Consider the following 12,247-nt stretch of genomic DNA (forward strand, 5'->3'; position numbering starts at 1 on the left):
AATTAACTGAGTGTTAGCTCATGAGATGAGTGTGGGTTTGGGATTGTTGGAAATTTTGGGCAAAGGTTTAGTTCTTATCTCATTGAAACATTTTCATCCATTGTTGCTTAGTAGCAGTACCTATTGGAAGGCCGTAGGCTCTAAGCTTGCCAGCTCTGCCTGTTACAACTCAGGCAGCTTCAGCTAACTCCAAAAAAATTAAGTATGAAATTGTTTTCCCCTTCGAGGCCACATAACTCCAAAATAAACACAGCAGCTGAGCTGCGTTTCTTAGATTGTTACTGCCCCATTTCCTTTCCTGCTCTGACATCAGCCACTCTCTCATCACCACCTCTCAGCATCCCTGTTCAGAGAAGTCAGGGCTGTGCATTCACCAGCCATAATCTCATGGAACTATCTCTTGTGAAGGAAGGGGAGCCAGCAGGCTCTAGGCACCAGTAGTCCTCAGACACAGGCGATGGCAGTCAGCAGTATGGGTGGGCTGCCCCTCACCTCACTGCCTTTGGAAAGAGCAGGGAGGTGGCATAAACCATGTTATTCTTGGTCAGCTTTGCAGGATCCCAGAATGCCTGTCTTAATGGAGAAGAAGGATGGTCTCACGGTGAAGCACAGGAGTTGTGGGTTCCATTTGTGACTCTGCCGCTGAGTTGCAATATGTGAGCTAACTTTTCAGTGTCCATCTGTAAAATGGGGACGTTAATTCTCTGCTCCACGGGCAGCTATTGTGGCTTAATTCGTTCATGCTTGTAAAACACTGCTCTTCGGTGGAAGGGGCTATGGAATGCAAAGTAGTGTAAATTAGAACTGGAATAACAGCACTGAGGCCAAAGGTCCTGGGAGTATACAAGTGACAGGCAGCTCAAATCGATTGTCATGCAAACACCAGTGAAAAGAGACTGTGAGCAATATTTTAGTTAGGGACAGAGGTGACCAAGTCAGATGCTTTGCCCAAAATTCAAATCCAGTTGTGAAATACTCATTTTTCCCCTTAACACTTTTTAAATTTTGCTTCATACCAGGAGCAAATTTTTAAAAAAAACATAAGAGAAACTGGATTTCATATTTCCTGCCCACTCAGAAACAGGAAGTCCTGGGAAACTCCCTGGAGAAAGAGCTCTGTTCTCATGTCACCTTCCTTTATAATTTGCAAAATCATAAGATTCAGACCATCCTGGAATACATCTGAGCTTCTTCTCCAAACTCCACCAAATATTTGGAGGTTCGCCCATTGCAATGCAGTGATCCTGCTCCACATTTGGTTCGAGACCTAATGTGCTAATGCAACTCAAATGGACCTAAGCGGAGCTGATTGGAAAACTGCAAATCAAAACTGCAAGAATTCGCAATAAAATCCAAAAAATATTGTTTCCTTTTCTTCAATTGAAATTTTGGTTTTGTCCAAATGTTGCTAAAAGTTAAACATGTGCTTAACTGCCTCCCTGATTAAACTATAAAGTGGTCAAAACCCAGTGCTATATATTGTCCCAGGTGCATTTAGCTAACCAGAAGGCTTGCAAACCTCAGTGTATGGATTGTTCGTGACCCTGGCCTGCAGTTTGGTTTTGGCTTCAGGTTTCATTCAGCCCATCATGGACTCACTCTTGATTTTGGATGTAAAGGTATGTTGACACTGCTGTTGGAGGTGTGATTAGAGCACAGGTAGACATATCCTAGCTAGTTTTGAGCTAGTCCCACTGTGGCCTAGAATCCTGAGTACACATTCAACTGGCTTCACTGGTATTGTTACTCAAGATAGATAATAGCTAGCTTGGGTATATCTAAACATGCTGCAGTCACACCTCTGATTGCAAATGTATACATTCCCTTAGTTACACAACAGTTTGCAAATCTCTAATTCTGATATTTCCAGACCCACATGGTTTGAACAGACACTTCGGATAAGAACCCTGAAGTCTGAGTGCTTCTCAGAATCAAAGTTGATCTCCGAATCTGTTAGGGTAGGCTCATCCCTATCCTTAAACAACTCCTACCCTGCCTTTCTCACCAAGGGGCCCAGAAGATTGCCTTTGGGTTCATGGCTCACTTGACAAACGGTTTGTTCTAAGCCCCATTGAAATCAGTGGAAAGCCTCCAGTGGACTTTGGATCAGGCCCAAAAGCAGCAGCCACCTACAGGAACAAGTGTATGAAAAATGGGACAGGGGGCGGAGAGACCTGATTTAAGATTATACAAGGGGAAATTGCAAAAAAATTACCTAAACCTTTAGGAACATATTTATATTTTGATTTCATGTAATATTACTTCCTGGTTTCCAGCACATATTCCCTGGGCGTCCCCTATCAAATATCAGGCAGTATTAAATCACTGATCCCTGATCCCTGCAGCTCTCAGAAAAACATCTGTACTAATTTGTTGGTTTTCCTTCACATAAGGGCCAGATGAACTCCTCCAGGGCTCGGCTGAGTGAGATCGCTGACAGATGCAGAATAGAAGTGCAAAGATTTTTCCTTTATTAAAAATAAGGTTCCATTCTCCAAGTCCTTAGTTTGTAATTTGCCGTGGTGGTGAAATGACACACAGCAACCTTGATCCAACACTGTTGTGGATACAGAAACAGTATCCTTATCTAATGCTACTTCACCAATGTTTACTGACAACGTTTTCCAGATTGGAATGGGACGGACTGGCTGGGAGGTTTGGTGATGGGATACCGCGTTTTTTGCCTGGGGGTCACTGAGTTGAAGCAATAGTCCAGTGGTCCCCAACCTTTTTCGTCTGGCGGGCACCAGGCGACGAGCCACGGAGGACCGTGGCGGCGGACGAGCATCTGCGGAAATGCCGCCGACAAGCGGCAACATCAATAGGCGTCGCTGCCAAAATGCCGCCGACAAGCAGCGTCATTGATGACGCTGCTTGTTGGCGGCATTTCGGCGGATGCTCATCCGCCGGCCAGTACATGGGCGCAGTTAGACGTCCCAGTGGGTGCCATGGCACCCGTGGGCACCGCGTTGGGGACCCCTGCAATAGTCTATAGTGGTTGAAGTTCATGGATGTGTGAGGACTGACTACATGGCCCCATAAGTGATAGGAATGGGTGTCAATCCCCTTCCTTCTGGGTCCACCTTGCCAAAGTACTCGCAAAATGTTGCTTCTAGTGTCACGGTCAAATTCACTCCTGGTGTAATGAGCTCCACTAGTGTCAATGGACTGAGTTTGGCCAGTCTTTGCAGAGAAACTAAGGACAACACGTATCATGGGTATGGAACTCCTTTACTGTTTGTACATATGACTTTTGCCTGTGGTGATACTTAGGGTGGCAATGGCACGAAGTAAGCTCACACTGTCATTTCTTCTGGAACTGAGAAGAAAGGTACCCTTTATTACCAGTTCTTGTTGGCGCTGTTGTGCTAGGGACATTATTGACTATGAACTGGACCGAGGCTTCATGTTCACATGGGCTACTGAACAGCTTTTTAATTGGTAACAACTTGTTCAGCTAATAACTTAGGCCAGATTCAAGCCAATGGCTGTGGGATAAAAGGCAACATCGTCTATTCCCAATTCCCCGAGCCATGCAGCCCTCTCAGGTACTAAATATACATTACATTAAAAGAAAAAAAAAACCTATGTCAAAAGAACGTTATTTAGGTTGCAAAGTCAAGCATTCAAAAATTAGGAAGTGCCATATTTAAAGTTGCCCAGGCAACTTTAATTCTGCCCCCCTGTGTGTCCAAACTGAATGAGGGAGGGACTCTATGGAAAAAAACAATATGTGATCACGATTAATGACATACGCACAAGGGGGAAGAATAAAGGTTCCCTAGAAAACCATAAATGTGACATTTCCTTATATTTGAACATTTGATTTTGCAACCTAAGCAACATTTTTAAACATATTTTTTTTAAATGTAACTTCAACTTCCTAGATTTCTTTTTTTTTTTTAAAGGAAAAAGATAAAAACATTCGGTTAATACATATAGTTGTAACTTTCAGCGTTCATTGAAAACAAAAGGCAAAGTTTTAGCTCTTATGACTGTAGAGTAAACCTTTGAAACCTGAATCAAGTGTAACCAATGCAGTCATGTCTGCAGAGAGCCTGGAACAACAGCTCTGAGAGTTGTGAATGCCCCACTCCTCAATGAGGTGTTAACACAGGTGCTTGGTAATTATAATTTAGATGTCAACATTTAACTATTTCACTTCTTATTTAAGCCTGGAAGAAAGGAGAGGGATGACCATAATACGAAGATCCGCACAATCCCACCCTTCTGTATGGGTGGGGCTTATTTTTGGGTGGACATTTGAAAAGCATCATTTCCTTCTCCTCAATTTGACCCCTACTAATACCATGCTGTGGTACAAAGACTCAGTGGGAGAAGCACCCACACATCACAGCAGTCCCCTAAGATTTCCTCTAAAAACTCTCTTCCAATCACTGACTTGTTCAGCTTGTGATAGCTACATACATACAAAGCCGAGTTTTCTCTGTCTTGGCAAAGGGGGGTAGGTGCTTTCAGCAGACATGAATAATCCCCCAACCAACTCACTAGAAGCAATGATCAATTTTCATTGGAAAAAAACCCCTCCTGAGTTGAGTAAACTTACAGAGGAAGGTGCCTTCCGCACACAAACAGCTCTTTAAACATCTGACGTACCCTGAAAACATTAAAAAAACAGAGAGATTTTTAAAAAATGTTTGGCTATTGAAAGATGGTGATGGCTGCTAAGGCAGACCATGAAAAACAACCCCACAAAACCTTTCCCCAGCCTGTAACATCTGAGGACTGTTGGCTGATGTCATCTTGAGTTTACCATAGCAACATGAGTTCTGACGGTGTTCTTCTTGTGTCACCTCGGCGTTGAGCCCCTTGCAGGCTGCAGCAGGACTGGGCGCTGCTTGTGCACGCACCTATGTAAACAGCCTCCTGCATGTGCATAAGCTTCCTTCTGTTTGCTCAGATTACTGCTGATGAGGAATTGGGTGAGCAGCAAAGAAAACACTTTAGAGGCTGTAGAAGTCTCGGCCGAGGTTTGGCCCTCAGCGGGGCTGTGGGGTATCCCACCACCCCGCTACAGAGGCCTTGAAAGTATTCATGAGTATTATGGGCTCAGTCATCTCATGAACTAATGGGTGGCATCTTCCCAGTTGCAATTAGTGCTTATCAGGGCTAAGCTTCGTCACCTAAAGCTGTAGCAGTGCTCCTTTTAGAGCACTGGTATTTGCCATATCAGATTAGGATACCTCTACACTGTGCAAAAAATAAAATAAAAAACCAAACAACAACAACAACAACAAAGCCACGGCAGTGAGATTCAAAGCTCAGATAGGATTCATACTATGGGGCTAAAAATAGCAGTGTAGACATTCCCACTCGGGCTGGAGCTAGGGCTCTGAAACCTGGTGAGAGGGTTGGGTCTCAGAGCCCAAGCAGGAACATCAGCTGAGCTGGACTCACTGTCATGGGCTTTTTTTTTGCAATGTAGATGTACCCTTAGACCACTGCTAGCCTGTTTTTTTGACAGTGGCCAGTACCACATGTTTGAATCCATATAAGGGACAATTAGGGAAAAACCTGCCCAAGGAGATTCCAATCTGTCCAAATTACTTAGATGCTTCCCCATTACTAAAGTATCGGAGAACCTCACAATGCGCAAAGTAGGAAAATGCTATTATTCATGGGGCCTGGAGAGACTTGCTTGATGTCACAGAGGAAGTTCATGGCAGAACAGGTCTCTTTAGTCCCAGTCTAGTGACCTATTCATGGACCATCCATCTCACCCTCAGACTGAGTTGGTTTATGCCCTCAAGCAGGGGTCTCTTTCCCTGATGAATTTTTTTTGTCTTATCTGTTGTAACTGTGGATTTTCTCATTATCCATAGATATGCCTATTCTATACTAATGCTCCTATTTTAGGTCTTCACCCTGCAAAGATTTACACATGAATTTAACTTCCAGCATGTGCAAAGTCCCATTTACAGCTGTGTGAACAACAAATTTTCCAATTCACTGGCAATTCAAAAAAACTGGGGGGGAAAATTCATTTGGGGCTGAACCAAAAATGAACATTTTTCAACATTTGGGGGCCAACTGAAAAGTTAAAATAAAATAAAATAAAAATAAAAATTACATCAGGTCAAACAAAACATATTTTGAAGCAAAACAAAATATACTGAAAGTCATTTTGAAGTGAAAGAAATCAAAATGTTTCCTTTAGAAAATTTCAAAATGAAACATTTAGGGGTTTTTGGTTTTGGTGGGTTTTCTTAGGGGTTTTTTTTTTGCTGAAACAATTTGGCAAAAACGACTTGAATTTGAAAAAAATTTTTTATATCACAAAAACTAAAAATTTTAAAAAAAAAAAAAAAAAGTTTCTTTCAAAAATATTATCTAGAGTTAGTCCCACTGAACTCACTATAAAACTCAGTGGCACTACTCATATACTTAACATATCAATATCACCCAATGGACACAACTGTCCAAATTGCATGTGAAAATAATATGGGAACAGGACACCTAATAGTGCTAATTTTGTTGGTTGAACTTAGACACTGCCCTTTGACACTCTTCCCCATGATGACACAAATAATAACAGTGTAGAAAAGTACCAGAAAAACAGATTACCTGGAACACTGAGGTTGCATTCCAACCTGTGGCATTGGTCGAGCCAGTGGCATGCAGTATCTGTTTTCAATAAACTCAACTTTTATAGTTGGTTAATGAGCTGAATCCTGAGCAATAAAACGTGTCATAAAATGAAAACAGAAGAGTCTTGCAGTGTGTGTGTCATTCTTTGGTCAAGGACAGCTGGGAGGAACCAATTTGGGGGCCAAGGGTGTGAAATTTATTTGAAAAATCAATGTTTTAAGTATAATGGGTATTTTCTCAGTCTCATGCTGGGGAGGGCAGCCATCTTGAAAAGTGACTTCATTTAGAAAACTGGCCCAAATCCCAGCAGCTGCATGTGCAAAATGGGAATTTGTAAGAGAGAAAACTAGTTGCTAGTCTGCTCCAGTTCTGGTTAAATCATCCTAAATAGGACTATCTTTAAAGCTAACAAAAGGGAATTTAGTGTTAGGTCGATGCCTGAGAGATGTAGCACAAGCAGTGAAAGTCATTGGGGTTGATGACACTAGGTTATGTTTTCACTGCTAAAAGAGGTATGTTTCAATATCGAGATACAGGTCTGTCGCATCTTACGCGCATTTAACATGCGCGATTTTAGCTTTACGCGGTCAGCAAAAACAAAAATAAAGAGAAAAATAACAATTTTAATACTGTACCCGTAGTGCGGGCGATTCCGCCTGCCATTGAACTCAATGTAATTTTGACTATACGCGGTTTTTCGCTTTACGCGCTGACCGCGGAACGTAACCCCAGCGTAGGATGAGACAGACCTGTAACCATCAGGAGATAGCTATCTCAGTGTAAAAACCTAGTGGAGACAAGGCACCAGTAGCTTTTACTTCAATGTAGCTAATCAAAGTCATAACTATATCTCCACCTGGGGTCTATCTTCACTAGTTACATCAAATTTTGTAGACATTCAGATCTAAATGCCTGAACTCAAATCCCCCCTGCTTTTGACAGAGCCTTCCTATGTGACCTTGAGCAACTCAGCTAGAATATGTCTACACAGCAACAAAAGACCCGTGGCAGCGAGTCTTAGGCCTGGTCTACACTGGGGGGGAGGGTGAGAAATTGACCTAAGATACGCAACTTCAGCTATGAGAATAGCATAGCTGAAGTCGATGTATCTTAGTTCGACTTACCTCGCGTCCTCATGGTGCGGGGTCAATTGCCGCGGCTCCCCCATCAACTTTGCTTCTGCCTCTCACCGAGCTGGAGTTCAGCAGTCGACAGGAGAGCGATCAGGGATCGATTTATCGAGTCTACACTACTCGCGATAAATCGATCCCCAATAGATTGATCGCTACCTGCTGATCCGGCGGGTAGTGTAGACATACCCTTAGAGTCCAGGTCAAGAGACTCAGGCTCATGTTGTGAAGCTAAAATTAGCAGCATAGTCGTTCGGGCCCAGACTAAGCCCAGGCTCTGAAATCTGGCAAGGTGTGAGGGCCTTGGAGCCCAAGTTCCAGCCTGAGCCCAAACATCTGCACTACTATTTTTAGTCCCACACTACCATGGTGTTTTGTTTTTGGGGGGGGGTTGTTTTTTTTTGCCATGCCAGACTTAACCTTAGTCTTTCAGTTCCCCATCTGTAAAATGGGGAGAATGGCATTTTCTTACCTCACACTGGTGTTGTGAGAATAAATATATTAATAATGGTGAGGTTTTCAATAGGGGCCATATAAGTACCTGAAATAAATATGACCCAAATCTCAATAGAACTAGTAGCTGTTCACGTGAGATTTCAGCCTAAGATGGTAGAAGTTTGTGCTGATGGAGAGTTTATGTCATCTTGCCAGTTTGCCACCATTTGGAGCTGAACTTTCATAGAACAGCTCTTAAATTCCAGGACTGTGTCATCTGAAGCTAAACGCTCACCCACAAACATGCAGCTGGGACTGGCTAGGAGAAATTCTTCCTCTAACTTTCTTTTCATTTAAAATTAGCTGGTCTGTCAGTCACCTCAGAGAAAGGGTTCTCCAGGGGTTAAGGTGCTAGCCTGAGATTTGGGAGACCTGGGCTCAAGTCCTGTGCTGTCACAGACATCCTGTGTTGATACCAGAGAAAGTCCATTTTGAAATCCCCAGACTCCATTTTGTATCCCTAGCTTCCATTTTGAATAAGCAAGAGTCACTCCACCATTAAATGGAAGCTGCAAGCCACATACCACTAAATATAGAATTGGCGGGAAAACCAAATTGGCGGGAAAAAGGTGGCAAACAATAATGATTCAGCAGAGCATAACACTGAGGTAAATAACGGTCACAAGTCTAAAAAATAGAACTGGCAGTTGGCAAAAAGAAGATAGACAAGCAGGATGATTTTGTCATGTGACTAAAAATAGAACTGAAAAATGGTAAAAAGGTCAGTGTGTCGGTTGAGGGGACAGAGCTGAGGAACGAGAGAGGAAAGAAGATTCCGAGAGAGCATGCAGGAGAGTCAGTGCTGCGAAGTCACCAGAGCAAGTCTGTCAGACAAAGTTATAGCTATAGTATAGTATAGTGCTAGTGTGTATAGGCGAGTGGGGGTTAATAAAGATGAATGTGTGCATTGTGTTGAGTGTGAGAGGAATTTATATATAAGACCTAAAGAACATCTAAGACTGGCCATCTGAAGTGAGGCGCATCACTTCAAACTGTAAGGCAATACGGTTTGGGGTGCTCTTTAACTTGTTATAACAGATTTGTGTTTTAGATTGTTGTTATTTGCACCAATAAAAGGGTGCCTTGTTTTGGAAAGAACACTGCTTGTGTCAGTCAATTATCGGAAGGCTGTATCCATGTCCTCCAGGTATTTCTTTAGCCACCCTGGAGACCCACCCCTTAGGAGCACAGATTGGTTATAACAGGTTGGCACCATCTAAGTACTTTAGATAGATAGGCCATGCTAAGGACCTAAGATAGATAGAGTTTGGCACAACTAGAGCATGACTCTAAATCAAGATTTAGGCACGGTGCATGAGGGTGCGTGTAAACAGCAAGGGGAGGATTTCCTGCATATATGATGCAAACAGCTGTTAGCTCTAGGCAGCTGCTCCCCTCCAGAGCACATTGACTGATGGAGCCTCTCACTGAGATGTCAGCTTTTGCTAGTGTTTTAGGAAAGATAAGTCACTAATGACCACAGTTGAAATGGGTTTTGGCAGGAAGATAACACCAAGGTCCTTTATAAAAAGTTGCTCTTTATCTGTCGGAGTAGCAGAGCCAGTTAATTTTTTTTTCATCCTGTACTTTGTCCCATGGGTAGGTTTGGGGAACTATTTTCCAAGCATGAATAGATCCTGCAGCTTCAGGGGCTGATACATGTTGGACTGCCAGCTGGAGGCACTTATGCATTGACGGCCATCAACTCACATGCAAAACCCCATCCTTCCCATCATGCTAGTGTGCCTCAAGTCCTGACTTAGAGGGACCCCTTTGGTCTCCATGACCTCTCTGCCCACACTGTCGACTTGCAAGCAGTCAGTACGATGTACTTTGAGATATGGCCAGACTGAGATCCTGGACTCATTTCACACAAGCTACCAAATTATAACTACCATGAGTGATCACCGTGGCAGGATTTGAACTGGTTGACCTGGAAGTGAAGGAATTTATTGCCTGCTCCCTAGCCAGCATCGCTACATCAGAAAGTGCGGATTGGCTAGATTATAGGCTGTGGTGGGATGGGCCAAAAGACAGGCTATCAGAGTTAGAAGCAAAAGACCTGTGTTCTGTTCCTGGGTCTGTGGTATGACCTCAGGCAAGTAATTCACTTCTGTCTGCCATCTCATCTTGCCTACGTAGACTGTAAACCTCTTCAGTGCAGGGATTGTCTCTTATTATGTGTTTTTACAGGGCCTATCACAACAGGGGAACAATTTTGTGCTACTGTCATACAAAAAACAATCCTGCAAAAAGGTAGCACCCTGAGTGGTCTGCCTCTGTGAGTGATTTGAGACTGATTACATGTCTTCATTATGACACCTTTATCAATCTAATGTAGCATGATTGGAGCAGGGAAATCTCTTCCAGCAATTTGCTGTGTGATCTTGGATAAGTCACTCCATTCTGTGCCTCAGTTTCTCCATCTGTAAAAAGGGGATGGAGATACTATCCTAGCAGAGTGGTGAGAAATAACTAGTGTTATAAAGTGCATTGAGAGACGCGGTTGACAGGTGCTGTATAAATGCGAAGTATATTACATTATTATATCATTCTCCCAGCTTTTTTGCCAAAATATGCCTTGGACAGAAAAGATCCAGACACCAAATGGGCTATTAAGTGGGGATGTTTCCCTCTTAATGTCTCTACGTAGTAGTTCAGCTATGTAGAGACATTAAATAATAAATAATGATAAAAATAAAGTAACAATACTTAGCATTTAAATGATGCTGTGCATCTTCAAAGCACTTTATAAACATTAATTACACTGAAAAAAAAACCAACAACAGCTGCACATAGGACAGAATCATGATTCATTTAGAAATAATATAAGGGGAAAACACAAAAGATATAGACAGGATTACAAGAATATTCATCCTGGCTCATACCATCTAATGTAATATCCTGTCTCCTACCATGGTCAGATACTTGAGAAGAAGAATAAATAACAATACGTAGTATTTATACAGTGCTTTTCCTCCATGGATCTCAAAGCACGTTGCAAATCTGAGCATCATGTCCCCCAGTTTACAGATGGGGAAACTGAGGCACAGACAGGTGAAGTGACTTGCCTGTGGTCACACAGCAAGTTAATTGCAGAGTCAAGAACCAAGATTCTGAGTCCAGTGTTCTAAGATTAACGTTGATATTGCTTAAGAATTGTTATTTTAGCTGGTACAAATGCAGATAATATTCTTATTACTCATATTATTGTTTAGTATTTCTAGTGCAGTGCTGTCTTTGAGCCTTAGTGTTAGGCGTTGCATGAACACACATCTATTAATCCTTTTCGAACCCTCCTATCATATCTGCCTTGGTAATACCTTATAGCAATGAGTTCCCTAAATAATCATGTGGCATGTAAGAAAAGGTATTTCCTTTTATCAGTTTTAAACGTGCTGCCTTTTAATTTCATTGGACATCCTGCTTGTCTTGTGAAGAGGAAGACTAGGTAGCAGCACCCCTCTGACCTTCTCTACACTTTTTGTTACATTATAGATCTATTTCATTTCCCTTCAGAGCAACACGAACCATATGTGGTCCAGGTGTGATATCAAGTGACAAACAAGCCTCCCGCCTCGGCTACACAGAGAACATGTCCAGGAACATCCTAGGGAAAAGGTATTGTTTCCACAATCTGAATATTGACTGACTTCTCATCACTGTAGCTTGTTCCTGGACTTATTGTTGATGGAACGTGACATCTACCTGGGCAGCCGTCTGGAAAGATGTGAGTGGGAGCTGGCATCTGTGATAGCTATTAAAGTATACATGGTTGGTTGGTTGGAGAACGGTGAAGCATTTGTTCAAACCACACTGCTTAAGGCTGCCATATCCTGGCATTTGCAGCTAACCCAGTGTGAGGTTTGCCCAAGTTCTCTCTGGCTCCCAGTGGCTGCCCAGTGGGGAGGAGGAGGAGAGACCTCTCAGATGAAAACAAAGAGATGCACAATTCAACCAGCAATATCTCCCCCCACCTCACCCCATTGTATTTCTCTTCTTATGGACAAGGA

The sequence above is a fragment of the Terrapene carolina genome, unplaced genomic scaffold, assembly GCF_002925995.2.
Source record: "Terrapene carolina triunguis isolate 2854851 unplaced genomic scaffold, T_m_triunguis-2.0 Scaffold374, whole genome shotgun sequence".
Taxonomy (NCBI): Eukaryota; Metazoa; Chordata; order Testudines; family Emydidae; genus Terrapene; species Terrapene triunguis.